Raw genomic sequence first — 18236 nt, 5'->3', positions numbered from 1 at the left:
GGGTTTATGTGCACATAAACCCCTACAATATAAGTGAGTTTGTATAATAAATACGTATGGCCAAAGTTTCAAAAGCTCAGTTGATTACGGTTTTGGAAAAGCATTCTTTAAGCAAGTGCTTGCCGGTATTTCGAGAGAACTCTACACTAAATTTCCATTTTATGAGAATTGATGTTATGACAAGGGCGACCGAACTTTCTCATTTACGTCTTGATGAGCAGCTTTAAAAGCAAAACGTTACAGAAACAGCGCTTTTTATCTGTTCGCATGCATTTTAGAAGGTTCGTAGTAGGCTTCCTTATATTTATTGACGGAATTACCCGGTCAACTTGTTTATATTACGTCAAAATAAGAAACAGGCTTTGAGTGATGCGTAGGCACATTTCAAATTGTGTAGGTTAATTACAGCCTTCGCAGGTAACTACATATTCAAGCACAGGGGAGTTTTAAGAGTATGTTTGATAAACGGCACAGATTTAGCCCATCTGCATCGGGAAAACATTATATGTGCCATTAAAAACAAATTTATAGCAAGTGGAAAGGACACTATGCCACGTGCTTCCACACGCGTTTGAAATCGTTATATTTCCATTGTCGGCTATCTTTACCAGCGTCGCTATATAACTTTACGGCAAACTGAGTTTACATTTCATAGAAACGGGGATAATATTGTGTGGAATATGTGGCGAAAATGTAACGTCCCTGCCATAATTACAATGTTTGAAATTGTACACTAAATCATCGTATTCATCCTATTTCCGTGCGTTACACAATGCGCCTACAATATCCGCGGTGAAATAAACGAGTAACCTTGCTTATATTTTGAGAAAATAGGGAGCATTTGGTCGGCGATGTTTATGTAAATTTAAAAGTATATAAGCTAATTACGGTGCCTGCGCAGTAATTTACTAGTTGATGTGCTCTAGAGAATTATATCTACGTTTTAAAAAGTGGCGTAGCATTTAACTAGGTGTTCTTGAAGAACTACAATTGCTAACGACGTCTCATATAGTGAAAATTGAGTAAACGTTAATCATGGTAGCACAGGTTGGTAATAGAAACGTGAACTCACTCAGACTCCCTCAGAACATATAGTTTCTTTCTTGCTTTTTGTTTTGCTTGGGGATCACTCTGACTCAGATTGACCGAAATTCTACTCTGCCGTGATTCCTTCAACTCAGATTGACCAACATTATGCTCAGCCGGACTCAATAAATCTCACACTCACACACCATAGGACCAATTCGAGATCACTCACACTTGCGGGTCGGTCTGAGTCTGAGTGATTCTGAGTGAGTCGATTGAGGAGTTCGCTGAGCTATGGCTTAACGATTTCGCGGGCGTCTTGGAGCACAGCTGCTTTTGCTCAAAATTATTTATTCGAAATCGCGATAACATTGTATCCGAGCAACGATTTAAATTGTTCGATTTATTAACATGCAACTTAAATTTTCATTGCAAAAGCTAAATGGAGGCACCGTCGCTTGGGAATTCGGCTGTGATTCTGTAAAGACGCACAAGTATTTTTTTCTCCTTTTGGAGTTTCTTCTACGAAACGAGTGCAGATGCCATCGTCTTTTAACCTCACACCCTGTGGCATACACATGGTCTGCACTATTGTGTAACACTTAATCGCAAATAGCGTCTCAAAGCCTGTTTCTGTCGCTTACGACCGACCAGTACCTATGCACCTCGTAACAACCCGCATCTATAAACTCGCGTCGAATGTACGGAGTAGAAATGCTGCTGTCGATGTCACACGATCGTCGTCACTGTCGTTGTCGTCTTGCAGCTGTCGTCACAAAAACACTCACATTTCTTGTCTTACAAAAGCATGTCGGTTGATTTGGCAGCGCTTAACGAAGCCGCAAACGATGATGAATAGCCTGCTAACTATAAAATGCTTTGTATAGCACCAGTTCTCACCGTGTGTGGAGTCTGTAGAACTTTCTTTTAACATTTTGAGTCCCAACCTCAACATATCACTGTTTATTTTGGTATCTATTAGTATAAGTATTTCAACAGCAATATTCTAGGCGTACCTTTTAGGTTTACCTTGCGGTCGCAGAGATTAGCCCAAGGAATACGGAGGAAGAAGAAAGAATTTTGCCGTTAAGTGTTTATTTATAGTTGCCTTTGAAGCTAAATGACAGAGCTTCTAATCATATCACCATTGTGAGAAGTAATCAGCAGACTATACAGACCAATCACGGAAGTGTTGCCAGATAACGTATTTTAGCACTGCCTGAATATATTCGGCGTGATTTACAGCCCTTAGAAGACTAACGCTGTGCTGGTTCGGTAAAGACTGCGTTCTCAGTTGACAAATACCGTTAACCTCAAGCCAAGTACCCACTAGTATTTTACAAAACAGTGTGCAGCCTTAAGCGCACCATAAAGGAAAACGCCGAGGAAACGAAAATTGAAGAACTACCGGCGATAGACGTAAGTTACATGCTCATGGAACAAACGAGAAGAGAGGGGGTTAACCGAGGGTCCCGATTTTTATTAGTCATATCATAAGAAGTCAACAAATACTGACACCAAGGACAACATAGGGGAAATTACTTGTGCTTAATAAATAAAATCGCACGCGAAATGCGAAGGTTGTGGGTTCGGTTCCCACCTGCGGCAAGTTGTTTATTCATCCACTTTAATTTCCATGAATTTATCGTTTCTTTATTTCATTTATTAAGCACAAGTAATTTCCCCTATGTTGTCCTTGGTGTCAGTATTTGTTGGCTTCTTATGATAGGACTAATAAAAATCGGGACCCTCTGTTAACCCTCTCTCTTCTCGTTTATTACATAACGAGGGTCTCGAATCCGGCCACATTGATGCCTTCAGGTAGCATGTGTGGGTTTATTGACCAGTTGCCTTCACCCAAAAAGATCACGTTCTCGTGACGCCTGCGGCAAAAAGGGCGTTCCACGTCCGCCGCCAAGGTCTGTGAGTGGTGGCGCTGGTAACACTCCCAGGGTTCTACTGGTACAGATAAATACCCAAGAAAGTGGATGGGGAAACAGCGCCGCGGTATCTCAATTGGTAGAGCATCGCACGCGAAATGCGAAGGTTGTGGGTTCGGTTCCCACCTGCGGCAAGTTGTTCTTTCACCCACTTTAATTTCAATTAATTTATTGTTTCTTTATTTCATTCATTAAGCACAAGTAATTTCCCCTATGTTGTCCTTGGTGTCAGTGTTTGTTGGCTTCTGATGATATGCTTATGGAACAGTCACTTGAAGAGGAAAATAAGAAAAAAAAACAGCCCTAAGCCTATGAGGGAAACGAAAGAGGAAAAAATTGGAGGACGCTTAAGCTTCGCCTTCAAGAGTGGAACGCGACAGCGTCCCCGTCGACCCGCCAAGGGGTGCAAGACAATGGGCTACGGCGCAGCGACTACGCGCCCCGCATCGGACGCGGTGAGCGTCGAGCAACGCAGCGTTCGGCGCGACAACGAAATGTGCGCCTGAGCAAGCGACCCACGCCTGAGCCTTAGAAACAGCTCGTATCTAAGGCAACACCGCGTTCACTAGAGGCGCTTTTGTACCGCTTTGAAGCATTGAACTCGTGGCTCAGTGGTAACGTCTCCGTCTCACACTCCGGAGACCCTGGTTCGATTCCCACCCAGCCCACCTTGGAAGTTGCTTTTTATTTATGAAGTGCCTGCCGTGATTTATCGCTCACGGCCAACGCCGCGGACGCCGACGCCGACACCGACGCCGACGACACCGGCTTTTCTGCGACACGAGCTCCATAACGCTATCGCGTTAAAACAAGAACCCCGATGTGCGTGAATTTTACTGGCTGGGATACTGGAGCGCGTTATCGAAGCGCAAACGCCTCGGAATATGGTACACTGTGCAAAATGCCAGGTGTGCAAATTGCGGGCAAAGTAAAACTCGGCATACTTTATTCCAGTGTCTTGCGACTTAAGCTGTACAGCACTTCGTGGACCACACCTATGGTGACAGAGCCTCATCCCGATGGGGAAGGAACAATGGCGTATTCGCCCTGTTGGTACTAGTCATCAATCTATGTGATCTGGACGCTCCAGTGCCAGCATGAAGCACAGCGACAGCTACAGCGTGCAGTGTTCACCCCGCCCACTCAGCGGTAAGCAATGACGTGAAGCTCCACCGTTTATATTTCCGATGTTATTTTGCTGTGCACGTTAACATTGTCACGTTCTTAATCAAGTAAATAGGCAAAGGACAAAAACATTCACCGATGATGTATGAGAAATATCCTGGCTCTCTCGTACTCCAGAGTAGATGTAAGCATGAAATGGCTACCAGCAAAGCAGATTGGTTGGAGATGATACTAGCCACAATCTTAAGATGGGTGTAGTGCATGTTCGCAACGGTACAACCCACCACATCACACAGTACTACGCCAAACTGGGCACTGGTCCATATGGACGCAATAGTTTCCTGTCACAGACAGAAACTCATTGCAACTATCGTCTCGGCAGCGCCTCCTCTATGTTTTTCAATTCCAGCCAGATGCAATTGCAGCTCAACGCCGTGCTATGGCCTCCCAACAACAGCGGCAGGATCCAGACAGTGTCACAGACGATCCCAAGACTCTTTGGTGCACTGAACATGCATGAAACTCGGTGAAGGTGCAAGTGCGTCTACACTCTTCCTCTCGGACTTTGTAAACAATCCGTTTGGCCACATCTGTGAACAAGGCCATAGCCGGATAAGCTAAGGTTAGCAAGCAAGGCAAGAGATTAACCAAGCATAACCGTACCTTTACGATGGCCATAGCTGAGCTAAGCCACCGCCATTTTTTCTTGCAAACGAGGGTCGGCGTCAATGTTTTTTTTTTTTTTCGAATCTCAAGAAGCGCGTTCTTGCCAAATATGTCCTTCAACATCGAGTTTGTCCTTTTTAAGGGCTTTGCGTGGGATTATAGAGCTAAGAGACTTTCGCTGCTACCGAAGCGGTTCATGAAGACGCTCCGATTTTCCCGTTAATCATACAATGACGAAGTATTCGTCAGAGCAATACAAACGTTACCAGAGTGCCTGCAGTGGTTATGAGCGATAACATGTAGGCTTGTGCATGCGTTCTTTGGCACCAATAATGCCGCGGTGTGGGGCCTCACTTTAGTTGGGTCGGATTCCTTATGCAGCAGGCACAGCAGCGCGACGTTCAATGCACACACGTGCTTCTCTCATGCCGACGCCAAATACAGTCGAGCACCTCTACAACGAGCGCCCCTAGGACTGAATGGCCTGTATAACTAAGGAATAACTCTGTCCCTCTTCTTGTGTGAGCTTCGCGACCTTTACAATGAAGTGACCTGTATAACGAATGATTTCGGAGGCCCCAAGCACTTCATCACAAAGGCGTTCGACTGTATTACACTTTTTTGACACGACTGGCCCGTATACGTTATGTCCTACATAGTACGAGCTACAGCACTTGTGTGCGCTCTAGCTTCCACTACGCCACTATAATTAATGGCTTTCTTGCTTGTGTCCCAAGCGGCAGCGTGTCAGTTTGTCCCATTTTCGCCTCGTATCAGTTAACACTCTGGGACGCTGTGTTAAAGTGCACCTGCGGATGCGAGGAGAACATTGACCACTTATTGTGCCATTGTCCACAATTTCAAGCACAAAGACAGTCTTTGTCCAACACATTGAGGAAACTAGACGATCGTCCTCTGAGTGAACAGTCCATATTAGAGCACCGTCCCGACCGATCATCGGCTCAGAAGGCAGTGAAGGCACTTTTGTGTTTTCTCAGAACTTCTGGTTTGCTCGAGCGACTCTAACTGAAGTGCTGTCCGTACGCGTATCTACACCTTCTCTCTCCCTTCTTTCTCTTCCCCTTCTCCCATCCCCCAGTGTAGGGTAGCCAACCAGACTATTGACTGGTTAACATCCCTGCCTTTCCTGCATTCTCCTCTCTCTCTCTCTCTCTCCGCCTCCGGGCTGGCTCTCATTCCCCTGTCCTTTCCTCGTAGCAGAAGGCTACGAAGACGCTCTCAAACACAACTACCGCCTTCGGGTTGGGCCCACGTTGTACCGTTTCTTAATGGAGTGAAAAATACCCGGACGATTACGACACTCCCTAATGCGAGATCTATACGTGTTTTCATATCGTGATACATTGGCTGGCACGCACAAGCTGTCTCGTGCGGCACATTGCAAACGGAGCGAAGTCCGGTGCGACTGCCTCGCTAATCGGGAGATCGCAAGAAGCAGCGCACGGGTGACACCTGGGCTCGATTCAAAGCAGCCGCCGCAGAGAGACCTCCGCTCACGCAGCACTTTGTTTCTTCATATGGTACGGCTTGACGCGCCCTCCGCATGCCATTGGGGAACCCACAACGGCGTTCTACTCTGGTGCCATCTCGTAGCGTTCGTCGCCGCAGAGCCCGTCTTGCGCGGCACTACGCTTTCTTCTCGACCTTACCCTCCTCCTCCGCTTTCCGCCTCATGGTTCCGCTTCACCCTACTTCTCCGCTTTACTCCTCCCGCCGTCTTCGCTATCGCCGTGTTTCACGTGCCGCTGCACTCCGCGTTCGTTCTTTCATCCTGGATGCCGACGCTCAACGTAGGAACGGGCGCCTAACAGCTGGGGAGGTATTCTGTAAGAGTCCAAATAGTGTACAAGTCCATTTCATCTGTTGTTGACGTTCTGATTGGCTGAGCTGCGCTGGCGCGTCTCCAGCAGCGAGGCGCCACAGCCAATCAGCACTACAATAGTAGACGAAATGGGCATGTCCACTAAGTGGACTCACACAGATTACCTCCCTGCACCCCAAAAATATGGAAAAAAGGAAACGTACATGTCTCTTCTTACAGCGAAGCTGTTATGGCTAGCTTCCAGCGGTTCCATGTCCGTAGACCAAAAACGGTGGGCCGATCCGGAAGATAGTTCAATACTGGGTGAACCCACGGCGGAGGTGAAGCAGGCTTCAAGCGCTCCGCCAACTTACGAAAATAAGTTTAATATCTTGGGTTCAAATACAACCCGTATCAAATATTTATATGATAAGAACAGATAATGCACGTTCGCACCGCCTTCTCGATATCGGCGTTCTAAGCGCTTGCGTATCTCCTTTCCTTCCACTATCCTGTGGTGGTTGTCCCATCGAAACTTCACGCGTGTCTAGTTTCGTCCAGCTCCTTGGGGTGGCAGTCCCGTCGTCCACACAAGTCTATATAAAAATCACGGCAAATGAGTGAATACCTATGTCCAAATTCTGTCACCTCTGGGTGTTATGTTAAACATCTTCGCCGGTCATCCACCTTCACAGAGTGCAATTGCTCATTTTGTTCTTAGCAGTGGAGCTGCTTAAGCTTTCGTTCCACCGTGGAGCGTTACCAGAAAACTCACCCAATCTGTGCGCCACCTCGCGTTGCCTCGCAACTACCTGCCAGAGCACCGAGCCACGTAAGCTTCTCGCTCTCCACGCGCGTAAGGCGGAGTCGTGACGTCACAGGCGAGTAAAAGCTCGGAACAGCCGGCGCGACGACACTCCTCTCCTCTGCTCCGTGCGTACGTGCTCCTGTCATGGGAAGAGCCGAAGAAAGTCCGGATGCCAGAAGAAGAAGCCGCTTTCAAGGAAGAACACCGTACTGCCAATCGAGAAGCGATGCGTCACTGCCTAGCTGATCCGGAACATGGCGCCGAAGCTGCGGCTGAGAAAAGGGTGACGCCCAGTCGAGGATACCAAGTTTCAGTCCAGGGAACGCAAAAGTCGGCGCCTGAATGCTCGACGTCGCCGAGAAGCTATCTCGGCCTGCGACTGATCGATAACGTCCACCGTCAAGCCCGCCGAGGCACGGGGTTGCGAACGACCGAATCCAGCGCGAATTTCTGGGCATAGAGTTTAAGCACGGCTGTCACGTGTGTGACCTACAACGAAGCTCGGCGCGTAACTTAGAGGGACTACGATTGACGAAAGAGAGCCGATCCTGCCCATCGCGCCGAGGTCACCGCCGACAAAAGCCGTCGCCGAGTCGAGGATCCCGAGTTTCGGGCCACAGATAACGAACGCTGCCGACCGAATGCTCGGCGCCGCCGGGAATCGGTTCCGTGCCTACGCGTCACCGAGAACTTCCAACGTCAAGCCCGCAAATCCATGGGAGGTGCGAACGGCCGCTTCCCGCACGAATTCCTCGGCATAGAGTTCGGGCACAGTTGCCGCGTCTGTGGCCGGCTCTGGTTCGACGTGAATCTCACCACGGTGAGCTTTGTGCGGAACTTTGATCAGAAGAGCTCTGCGTTGCAAGTGCTTCGAGAAGCCTTTCCTGACGCCACCGACCACGATGACGACCACGACGACGGTCGGACGTCCAGGACGAGCACCGGATCGACGATGGTGACGACTGGCACTGAAGCACTGTATATAATGAATTGTGATGCACGATCTGTAGCTCGTACGCCTTTGACTTGCTGGGGCTTGTGTGACTTACCCGCCTGGCCGTGTATGACCTCGCAAGAACTTGGCGGAACTTAGGAAATCTTGGCAACACTAAGTATGAGCATAGTTAAACCATGCATACCCTCGTAAGACATAGAAAACTCTAGCGACGCTTGGTATGAGCCTAGCCAAGCCATGCATAACATCGCAAAACTTAGCGAAACGTAGCTACATTTAGCAAAAGTTGGAACTAGCTCTGCTGTGACCCAGCCTTGCACCACTAATGCAAACTGCCCACATATTTTTTCTCTTGAGTTGCTTCGCAGATTCCAGGTGTGTCGATAAGTTCCCGTTCTCGGTCCGCTGCAATTATTTTTATCTTTGCAACGCTTTGTCATTCTTGAAGTCTTACGAACTAGCCCATCTTCAGTCCTGGTCGATTTCACATAGCTTAGCGCGACGAGAGCCGTCGGTGGCGGCAAGTGTGAACACTCTCGTGCGCTTTCGTTCGCCGTCGATGCACAGCAAACAGTCATGTGTCGCATGCAAGTAGAGTTGAGAAGCGCGAGGAAGTAAAATGTACCCTAAAAGCAAGACTGATGCATTGATAAGGTGGAAACTTTACGACTACAAATCTGAGTGTTCGCCGTCGCAGCCCAAGTTCCGAAGCCGTTACAGTTGCGGAGGCGAAGGCAGGCAATTGCCATTGGACACGACGCTCTTGTGAATGAACGGATCCTTTATTAATGTTAGAACTACTAGGCCACAGCAAAGCAGCCTCGGAAATAACAGTGCTCAGCAATTGAAGCGCAATACTCGGATCGCGCGGCTGCTACCGTCCTTACTTTTTTTTTGCGCCACAGGTCAGCTCTAGGTGATTGCCGTGGGATCAAATGTAGTCACAATGCATCACAAAAGTTTTTTACTTTCACTGTTTGCCACGGTGATAAGCTCGGTGCCACCGCGCTTACAGTCGGTGGGAAAAGCGCCGGCGGACATGCGCTTCGAGTATCTCGCTTCAATTGCTGAGCACTGCACGTATTGTTGCCTACAGACCGCGCTTATGCAATCTTTCCGCCACGGTGAAAAACGATTGAAGTCAATGGCCTACCTAACCAGCTTCAGTGACGTTTAAGTGACTCTTCAGGCACCCAAGAACGCAACTAGTTTGGTCAGATTTGGTTTCTCGTGGTATTTCGGCAAAGCAAAACAGAAAAGAACTACGGAAAATATTAAATCAGCGTAGGTGGTGGCAGCGTCTGCTAAGCCCGGACAGGCCGTCACATGCCATTAAATTCGGGGTGCCACCACACGAAGGCGCCACTGGTCCAAACTCATGGCGCACCCAGTGCCTATTACGATAGCATTTATACGGGTTCTCATGCAGTGCCTGCGTGTGAAGAGTTAGAAGGCCTCCAGAGAAGTGAGGCAGAGGCAATAGGTTCGGCCTCAGAAAAAAAAAAGGAAGTGGAGTGCGCGCGCTCTGATTCTTAACACAACTCCTTCTAGATAGCAGGCCTGCACATTCTGATTTATGAAGTCAGGCTACTTGGGCCGAAATTTTCATTGCGAAGCCAAGCATGACGAAAGCGTGACGTCAATATCAACGCGATTTACTCGGGAGAGAGAGAGAGAGCAAGCTCTTTATTGCAAATACAAAGTGTTTAGCCTGCGTATTTTCGCCTACTTGCAGGTAATGGGACGAAGCAGAAGAAAGGCCCTAGAAAAAGGCGGGCAGAAATTACTCGGGAGCATTCTTATCAGATTTTATTGCAGTCAGATAGCATCAGGATCAAAGTGCACTGGCTTTGTGCTCGCTAGGAGACGTTAGCTCAATTCACCGTGCAGCAGGGCCAGGACAGCGTTCTGCCTTCGACTACCAGCACGAGCCTTGTGGCCACAAGGATTATGGTGTTCCTGTTGAGCGGTTGTGTGCATACAGCAAAGTGGTGTACGTAGTGAACTGAGCGCAGTAAATCGTGTGTTTCAAGCTGCAAAATGCTGACAGTTCTCCTGCGGTGTCATCTTGTGCACCATTGATGTGCGACGCCTGCCACGGTGGTGGTTCCTCATCGTGCCAGCGTCGTGAGATGCTTAGTGATTGCCAGGGTGTCGTTTATGCCGCGCAGCACCAGCTTTCTCGTATGCGGTGTCACACCAGCAGAACGCGAGCGGACTAGCTTCAGCGTAACGCTAAACCTTGCGCCAGCAAGGTTTAGCGTAAGGTTTAGCCTGGCGCTAGGCAGTTTTGCACAGCCTCATTTTTTGCGTACGTGCCTGAAGACTGATCAAGACGAAAGTTCTGGGGAGGCAATTCTGGAATTAGAAAATAATATCGCGATAGTGTTCTAGTTATTCGCTAAAGGTGACAGGAGTGTGCACAGTTTTTAGCATTTCGTCACAACACGACGCCAGGCTTAACTTATCAAATCGAAGTACGTTCCCTGTTTGCCAATGAATCGCTGTTTTCCAGCTCAGTTAATTATGTAGCTTAGGAGAAATGCACATCAGGCACTTTTCTTCAGGTCCTCGTGTATTATTACCTATAACAACGACCACTTCAAGAAAGGGAGGAGATAAGAAAGGCCTCTTGTACTGTGTCAGCGATACAGAAATGCTTCAACATGATGTATGCTCCTACTTGTTCTGCGAAGAAGTCGCTTTTCTTTCAGTAAACTGTGCTGTTGCAGACAATCTTGTGGTAGAAGTGCCACCGAAATTCTTTTAAAAAGTTAGACTTACCTATAACATAACAGGTGAGCTCATGGCACTGAACTTTCCTTGATTTGCGACAAAAGCGATTAGAAAAAAAAGTGCTTTTGTTCTGCAGCACTAAGCAACGTCTATGTAGTTGACTGCAGTTGAATGAAATTTTCATTACTAAACAGTAACTAACCAGGAAGTCCACCGCAGCAGATCTAGGCTTTCTATGGCGCATTGTGGACAACTCATTCAATAATACGTGTACACGTAACAAGCCCTCTCATTGTTAATACGCTTGTCATTACAGTCATTATTACGTGCCTGTCAGTGTCCGCTTTCGTTTGTTTTCACTCAGACTGTGAAATTACACTATTGATACGTGTGCTTGTTTATCTTTATCTGGTGGCCCCGGTTCACCACCTAACAAATGTTATCGCACAGCGCAGGACGCGCCTGCATGTATCGGAAGTTTCTCGAAAGTTATCGATGGTTCGATCCGCTGTGTGTCACCAAACCTTGTGTAATCTGATTTCAAGTATGCGCGATGCGAATAATGTAGAACTTTTGGGAAGACACGCCGGCACCAGCGATTACTATGTAACCTTCGATGACTGATAAAAGCCAACGCGCTTGACCCACTGATCAGATTTTCGCCGATCGCCGTCTGTGTTCGCCGCTATTGTTGTGCTTCGAGTGTGCCCTGTTTTTGAGGGCACAGGTTCGCCCAATAAAACACTAGTTTCGCCATTCTAAGTTTTGTTGCTTTCTTCAGCGTAACTACCATGTGACAATGATTTGTAGATACTACCCATATCCAAATGTCGAAACAGGCTGCTTTATTTTTCTGCTGCAGATGAGAAAAAAATCCAGTTCCACTATTTCTTTACGGTGTTCTTACAAATTCATGAGCACCTGTGAGATTCACTATATATGACACCAGCCAGAGAAATATCTGACAGTGAACATTTGCGAGTCTCTATTACGAAAACGAAGCTTCGTGTGTCTTTCGCACTAGGATCTTTATATGACTGATCATGTAAGGTCTGAAATTATGCAATAGTATCAAATATGAACGACAATTTTCAATTTCTAGAACAATAACGAATACGCGTTTTTTTTTTTTCGTTTTTTGAAAGTCTGCTCAGAAGCGCAGTGTGCACAGTGCTCACCGAAACTGACTCTTGTAAGTGAACACTACGTAAACGCCAATGAATTATTGTGCATTGTATATGGAAGATCACTAGTTCCGATATATATTTCTTGTTTTCAATAATGATAGCTTTTTGCAATGTGGTGGTGCTTCTGCCCTTCATGTACAGTCAACCCCGAAAGTTTACAGACCAGGAGACCTAACAAAACGTTCAATTTCCTAGCAGCCTGTAACTACAGCTAGTAGAACCGGACGTCACCATGTTGTTCGCAAGTAGAGGCTGGAAATGCGCATACCGGGCTACGTTGTGACGCTGCGCAGATATTCAGCTTTTGCTGAGATCCCGTGATTAGTAAGCTTTTGTGGTCTACTGCACATATACAATGTAAAAAGCATGATATCACTGATATCATTATTCGGACGTAAATGTATTCAACCAATGTTTTTTTCCAAACTAAAACTATGATGTAAAATCTGTAGTTTCTGCAGCAAGATATCTGTCAGTTTGTTTATTTGGCGGAAAAAAATGCCAGCGTCCCTTGTCATGGCGTTGTGGGAACCAAGTATATAGATTGAATCACAAGTGTAGTTAGGTTTCTCTTGATGAAGTTTCCTTGTCTAATCTTAAACAACAAACTACCAATGTAGAGTGGGCGTTTTGTTCGCCAATGTGTAAAGAAGAAAGTTTTTAAAAGGAAACGTTTCACTGAAAATGCGTATAAACACTTACACCCGCTACAGTGTGTTCCGAAAAGCAGTACTAAGATTTCATCCTTTTATTGAGACGTTTAAAAGGGAGCAAATGCAGCAAAGCAGCCTATTTCGATTTCAAAAGTGAATCTGACGGCACAAAGAGATAATCTGAAGAATGAAGTGTAGCGTATGGGAAGCGTCGTCTGGTTGGGGGCAATTTGTGTGCAATTTGGACACGGCCTCTATCTCTGCGTATTTTATTTCTGCCAATATCAAACAAAGTGCGACGCCTTTCGTAATAATCTCGACGCCTCATACCCGCCTCGTCCGGGAGCTCGCGCGGTTAGAAGAATTGGTGCTCTTTTATGACGTTGATCCTTTATGAGGCTCTCGCTCCGAAGACCCATCCCTGAAAGAGAGGTGGCCTATAATGGAGGTATATATAAACATACCTCCACACATACATACCTCCACACATACACATACACGGGAACAGCCATCAAACGGAGACGCGACGAGCGAAATAGAGAGGATAGCGGAAGCCTGGAAGAAGCACTCAATATTGGCACCATTCATGATTAGATTTCTATCGGGGCTTCTTGTTCTTCGCGAAGAAACGGCACACCAGAAGGGGGCCATCATGGTCTACCGCATACCAGACCTTCTTCAGTGTGCGATGGTTTAGGTTTGGTCGGCTGTGCTAGGGGCTAATATTTCTCGCGTGTAAGACTGCTCGTAAAAATAAAGAAACGGAACAAGGGGAGTTTCCCTGTGGTTACGCACCCTTTCGTGCTGGTAATTACCGAAGTCAACGGCACAAAAAACTAAATTACATTTCTCTACATGCTGTTGCTGCGTGTGTGCCAGGAATTATTATTGCAAGATGCTCTGCCTCGAAAAATTAAATGGGCCTCTTGCGTGCTTGTAAATTCATTGTAACTTATACTAGGCTATTACCAGGCAAGATCAAGCAATGAAGCTCTTGCTACTTTCCTTTTTTTCTTTTTCTTGTGGAAGCAGAAGAAAGACATCATCAATTTAAGCCATGCCTAGCCCTACATGTAGATGGCCTTTAAGGTTGCACTATTAGAAACATTAGTAAAGACGCTACGATGGCAAAGCGAATGTTGCTTGCGCAGGTTATTTCTTTTTTTTTTTGTCACTTCGGCAGACACAATTTTGTTGAACCAGTACAGTCAACAAATATGTATGATGTAACAAAAATAGGTTAAGTAACGATACTAATTTTGAGAATATGGTTGAAGTTACATATAAAAAGATTGAAGGCAAACGTATTTGAAGGGCCCCTTAACTTGTTCGACGCTTACAGTTCACTTCTGCGCCGAGATATCTGCCTTCAAATTTGACACTAAGTGCACTAATTTCGCAATTCACAGAGCCGAGCCTCAACACATAAATCAATCCACGTGTAACGTGGCTGACTCCTCATGAGTGGCCAGTCTAGAAGCTGGACCGAGATGATAACAGCTCCGTTCTGGCTGTCGACAGGCGAAAACCATACCAATAAGCAGCATTAGAGCGATGGTCGCGGGTGCAGAGATTTTGTGTCGAGCTTTGCTGGCGCTGAATAAGAAATTGGCCTACAGGTGTCAAATTGCATTATGAATATCTCAGAAATTAAGTGCCTTGAAAGTGTTAAACATAATGCAGTTATATTGAGTGTATTATATAAACATTATAGTTGAGAAACGTAAGATGTTATTTATCAATATTGTTTTTTTTTATTTATGTTCGGGCATTCTTTCGCGAAAATTTTTCAACCAGAACGCATAAAGCCCCCGCGGAAGTACTCTTCCCGCAGTTGCAGAGGCTTTTTATCGTAGTTGCTCACAGTATAAGAATGAAAGTTCTATTTATGAAGTAATTTGTTTATTGACTGCTAATTTTGGTGTGAGAAAGGCAGGGAGGGTTCAGAAACCCCGACGGGAAGCCATGACTTCTTTAAAGAAGGCAGAAAATTCGTTTTTTCTTGTAGTCCAGATCACTAATTATAGGTATACTTATCACTAAAATTGTTGAGGCGTCAAGCAGCGGGAAACGGCAAGTTTAATCCCCTCATCTAGCAGCAGCTTTTGTGTACCGTACAAGAGTAGCGTCAGTCGAAATTGCTTTGCATCAAAGATTGTGTAACAATTTTTGTAACAAGAATACTGGCAGTTCTAGGAGAGGCATATAAACGATTTTCATTCGAAATGAACGGAATTTAGGCAACTTGTGCCGTTGATTCAGGCTTATTTAGCAATTGTATTAAAAGAAAAACACTGGCACGCTTTGAAAAAATAAAAGAAACGAGTTGGACAGAGGCCGGGAAGTGAACCACAGTAGAAATTTAGGTGTTCTTGCCTATATTGGGGACAAAAAGGGAAATTAGGAAAATAAGAAGGAATGACTGAGATCCACCCTGCATAAAAACGCACGCGAAGTTGTCGACACAGGATACAGAAAAAAAACAGAGGCAAGAAAAGGCGGAGAGGTTAACAAGGCGCAGATCCGGTTTATTGCCTTGCACTGTTGTAGGGGATAAAGGGGCGGCAAGGGAGAAAGAAGGGAAGAGAGAGAGCACCAGTCACACGCACACTTGAAGGAGCATGCCAAGTCGAAAAACGGTCGCCAAGACCTGTTGACTCGAGAGACTGCAACAACGTCTTCGTGGCTTTGTGTGCCAGCAACGCGCACGAACATAGTCCTAGGTTCTTCAATTCCGAAAATGGTCTAGAGTACCGTAAACACAAGCTAATACGAGTCGGTACTAGAGTTGCTTGTCATAGCTAATGTTACTAAAAAGTGTACAAGCGCCTTCGTCACTCTCTTCTATGAATACGGGCCTCACCACCGACCTACTTGACACGCAGTGGTGGCCCAGCACCGAGTTTTTTTTATCGCATTTGCTTTTGGTGCGAAAGCGTGAAACAGCCCATTGAGCGAAAAAGCCGGTGGCCTCTGTAGCTGCAGCGAAACGGCAACTAACTTCCCCCTGGCTGCGATGCCACGTCATGAGCACTCGTGACACATGCTAACGTTTGCTCGATCGGGCCTCCACCGAGCAGAGGGGGCGAAACGGAATACCTGCTGCCGCGCTAGCACGCCAGGTTTTGCGTGAGGGGAGAGGCGATCGCCACGACACCGTCGCTATCGCTCTCGGAAGCCTGTGTTATCCGCGCTTTCCTTTTCCGCGCAAGCTCTCGCCTGCGTTCTAACCGCGCCTCGGTGAAGCCAAATCAAAACGCGCTAAGCGTCTCAACACTCTCGCTTGTCCTCGAAGAGTTGATTACTTGAAGGACCACTGGGCGGCGTTCAATTGGTGCATTAATGCTTTCGCATTCACAACTTATCACAAGTGCTTAGGTGTCATCGAAATTGTTATTATTATTATTATTAATGTATGTATGCCTTTCTACTTCACGGCGGGACGTGCATATCTAATTCTGCCCTCATCGAACGCGTTCAGATTCAATTTATTTCTTCTTTCAAGCACCGCTTTTGCTTTTATAGCGACCATTGTCCAGCCTTCTCAAGCATACCTTGACTCACACCTCTAATATCCGGCCAATTTGGGCATACTTCCGCCATTTTCTTCTGATGCACTGCGGTAAAGCAACTCAACGCGCGCTCAGGAGCCGATTTTGGAACAGCGTGTGTACACTTCTGCCAAGACGCTGAAGCTCAAGACGTAGGGAGAGGCCTTCGTCCTACGGCGGACATAACGATAGTCTGATGATGATAATGATGGTGAGGAGTATTTGTCGTTCGGTCTAAGTATGTATATATCTACTTATTCTAATCAAATCTATCTATCTATCTATCTATCTATCTATCTATCTATCTATCTATCTATCTATCTATCTATCTATCTATCTATCTATCTATCTATCTATCTATCTATCTATCTATCTATCTATCTATCTATCTATCTATCTATCTCACAGCGTCGTGATGCAATTGTGGTTATTTCTTTCACTGTATCATATCAAGATATGAATGTCATGCATGCATGACATGTATGACACGTTATGACGTGCATGCATGCCATAGAATATATTTGATGACAATACTAGCAAGTAGTTCATGTCATGCAGGTGGTGCCTGGATGTAATTCGTGTCTTGTATGTCGTGTGTTGACATGTCATTCATCATTTCATGCATGCATACACCTCTTGCCATGACGTGCATGCCATTAATAATTTAATGTCACGCATGTGGCGTCATTTATGTCAGAACATATCATGCGCAGACTTCATGTCACGTCATGCTATTCATGACATTACATGTCATGCCATGTCATTTCACGCGCGTAACGGAAGGAGCGGATCGCGATGTTGATGGCGGTGCGCGTAAAGAGAAGTTGTAGCGTCGGTTAAGTTGGCTTCCTCCCAGCGCGGCGAAACATTCCACGTCATTTTGCACCACATGATGATGTTCTGCGGGCAGCGGCTCTAGCGGCGAAAGGAAGACGTAACTCTGCTACCTTTTAAAGCATGTGCAGGGGCACTACGCCGGCTAACAGATGGCAACCTCGAAAACTATGTTTTTGCTGAGTGCGCGTGTCGGAAGCAATTGCAGAGCCGGAAAGACATCGTGTACAGGAGGTTTGGACATCACCTACTATTTTACGGCGATGGCTGTCTCCCCGTCCACTTGCTTGTGTATTTGTGTGTTTAATAGACCTAGCCCTACATGTGCTAGATAGCACCAGCCAAGGCCAAGGCGGTAAGTCTGATCCCGTTTCTCATACTTCTCAACAGAATGTTTTTTTTTTGTTCCTGTAGACTGAGATTAGAGGTTTGGCTTGATGTGAAATTTGCCTCCCGCAAATTAAAACGCTGGGATGCCGCGGAAGAACTCAGTTACGGCCTTCTAGGCTCAGAATTTAAACTTGGCTCCATGACTCGCTCCGGTGCAACCATGTGCAAATCTTTCTTTCTGTATGTTCTTTTTTTTTTTTTTTGCTGATGATGTTTGTGATAATGTTTGTGCTCTCTGTTTGTGTTGGTTATCACTCCAGAAATTATCTGCGAAAACAGTGAAGTGGCCCATCTGTTATGGTTGTTCTCCGCTTCGAGCGCATCTGCCACAGGGACGAAAAAAATTTATTTATGAGGTTTTACATGCCAAAACCCCTTTCTGATTATGAGGCACGCCATAGTGGGGTTTTCCGGAAATTTCGACCACCTAGGGTTCTTTAACGTGCACCTAAATCTAAGTACACGGGTGTTTTCGCATTTCTCCCCCATCAAAATGCGGCCGCCGTGGCCGGGTTTCGATCCCGCGACCTCGTGCTCAGCAGC

General features: G+C 46.3%; 1 protein-coding gene and 1 non-coding gene across 2 annotated transcripts in view; one reads left to right on the top strand and one right to left on the bottom strand.

Annotated features, from left to right (window-relative positions):
* Positions 1–18236, top strand: part of LOC142583616 (uncharacterized) — a 207280-nt gene that overhangs the window by 25874 nt on the left and 163170 nt on the right. The window lies entirely within an intron of this gene.
* Positions 6867–7049, bottom strand: LOC142583830 (U2 spliceosomal RNA). The gene has a single exon (XR_012828667.1). It is a non-coding gene; the product is annotated as a U2 spliceosomal RNA (small nuclear RNA).

This window comes from Dermacentor variabilis, chromosome 5 (genome assembly GCF_050947875.1).
Source record: "Dermacentor variabilis isolate Ectoservices chromosome 5, ASM5094787v1, whole genome shotgun sequence".
Classification (NCBI taxonomy): Eukaryota; Metazoa; Arthropoda; class Arachnida; order Ixodida; family Ixodidae; genus Dermacentor; species Dermacentor variabilis.
Note: the sequence above shows the minus strand (reverse complement) of the source record. Positions and strands in the feature narration are given on the sequence as shown.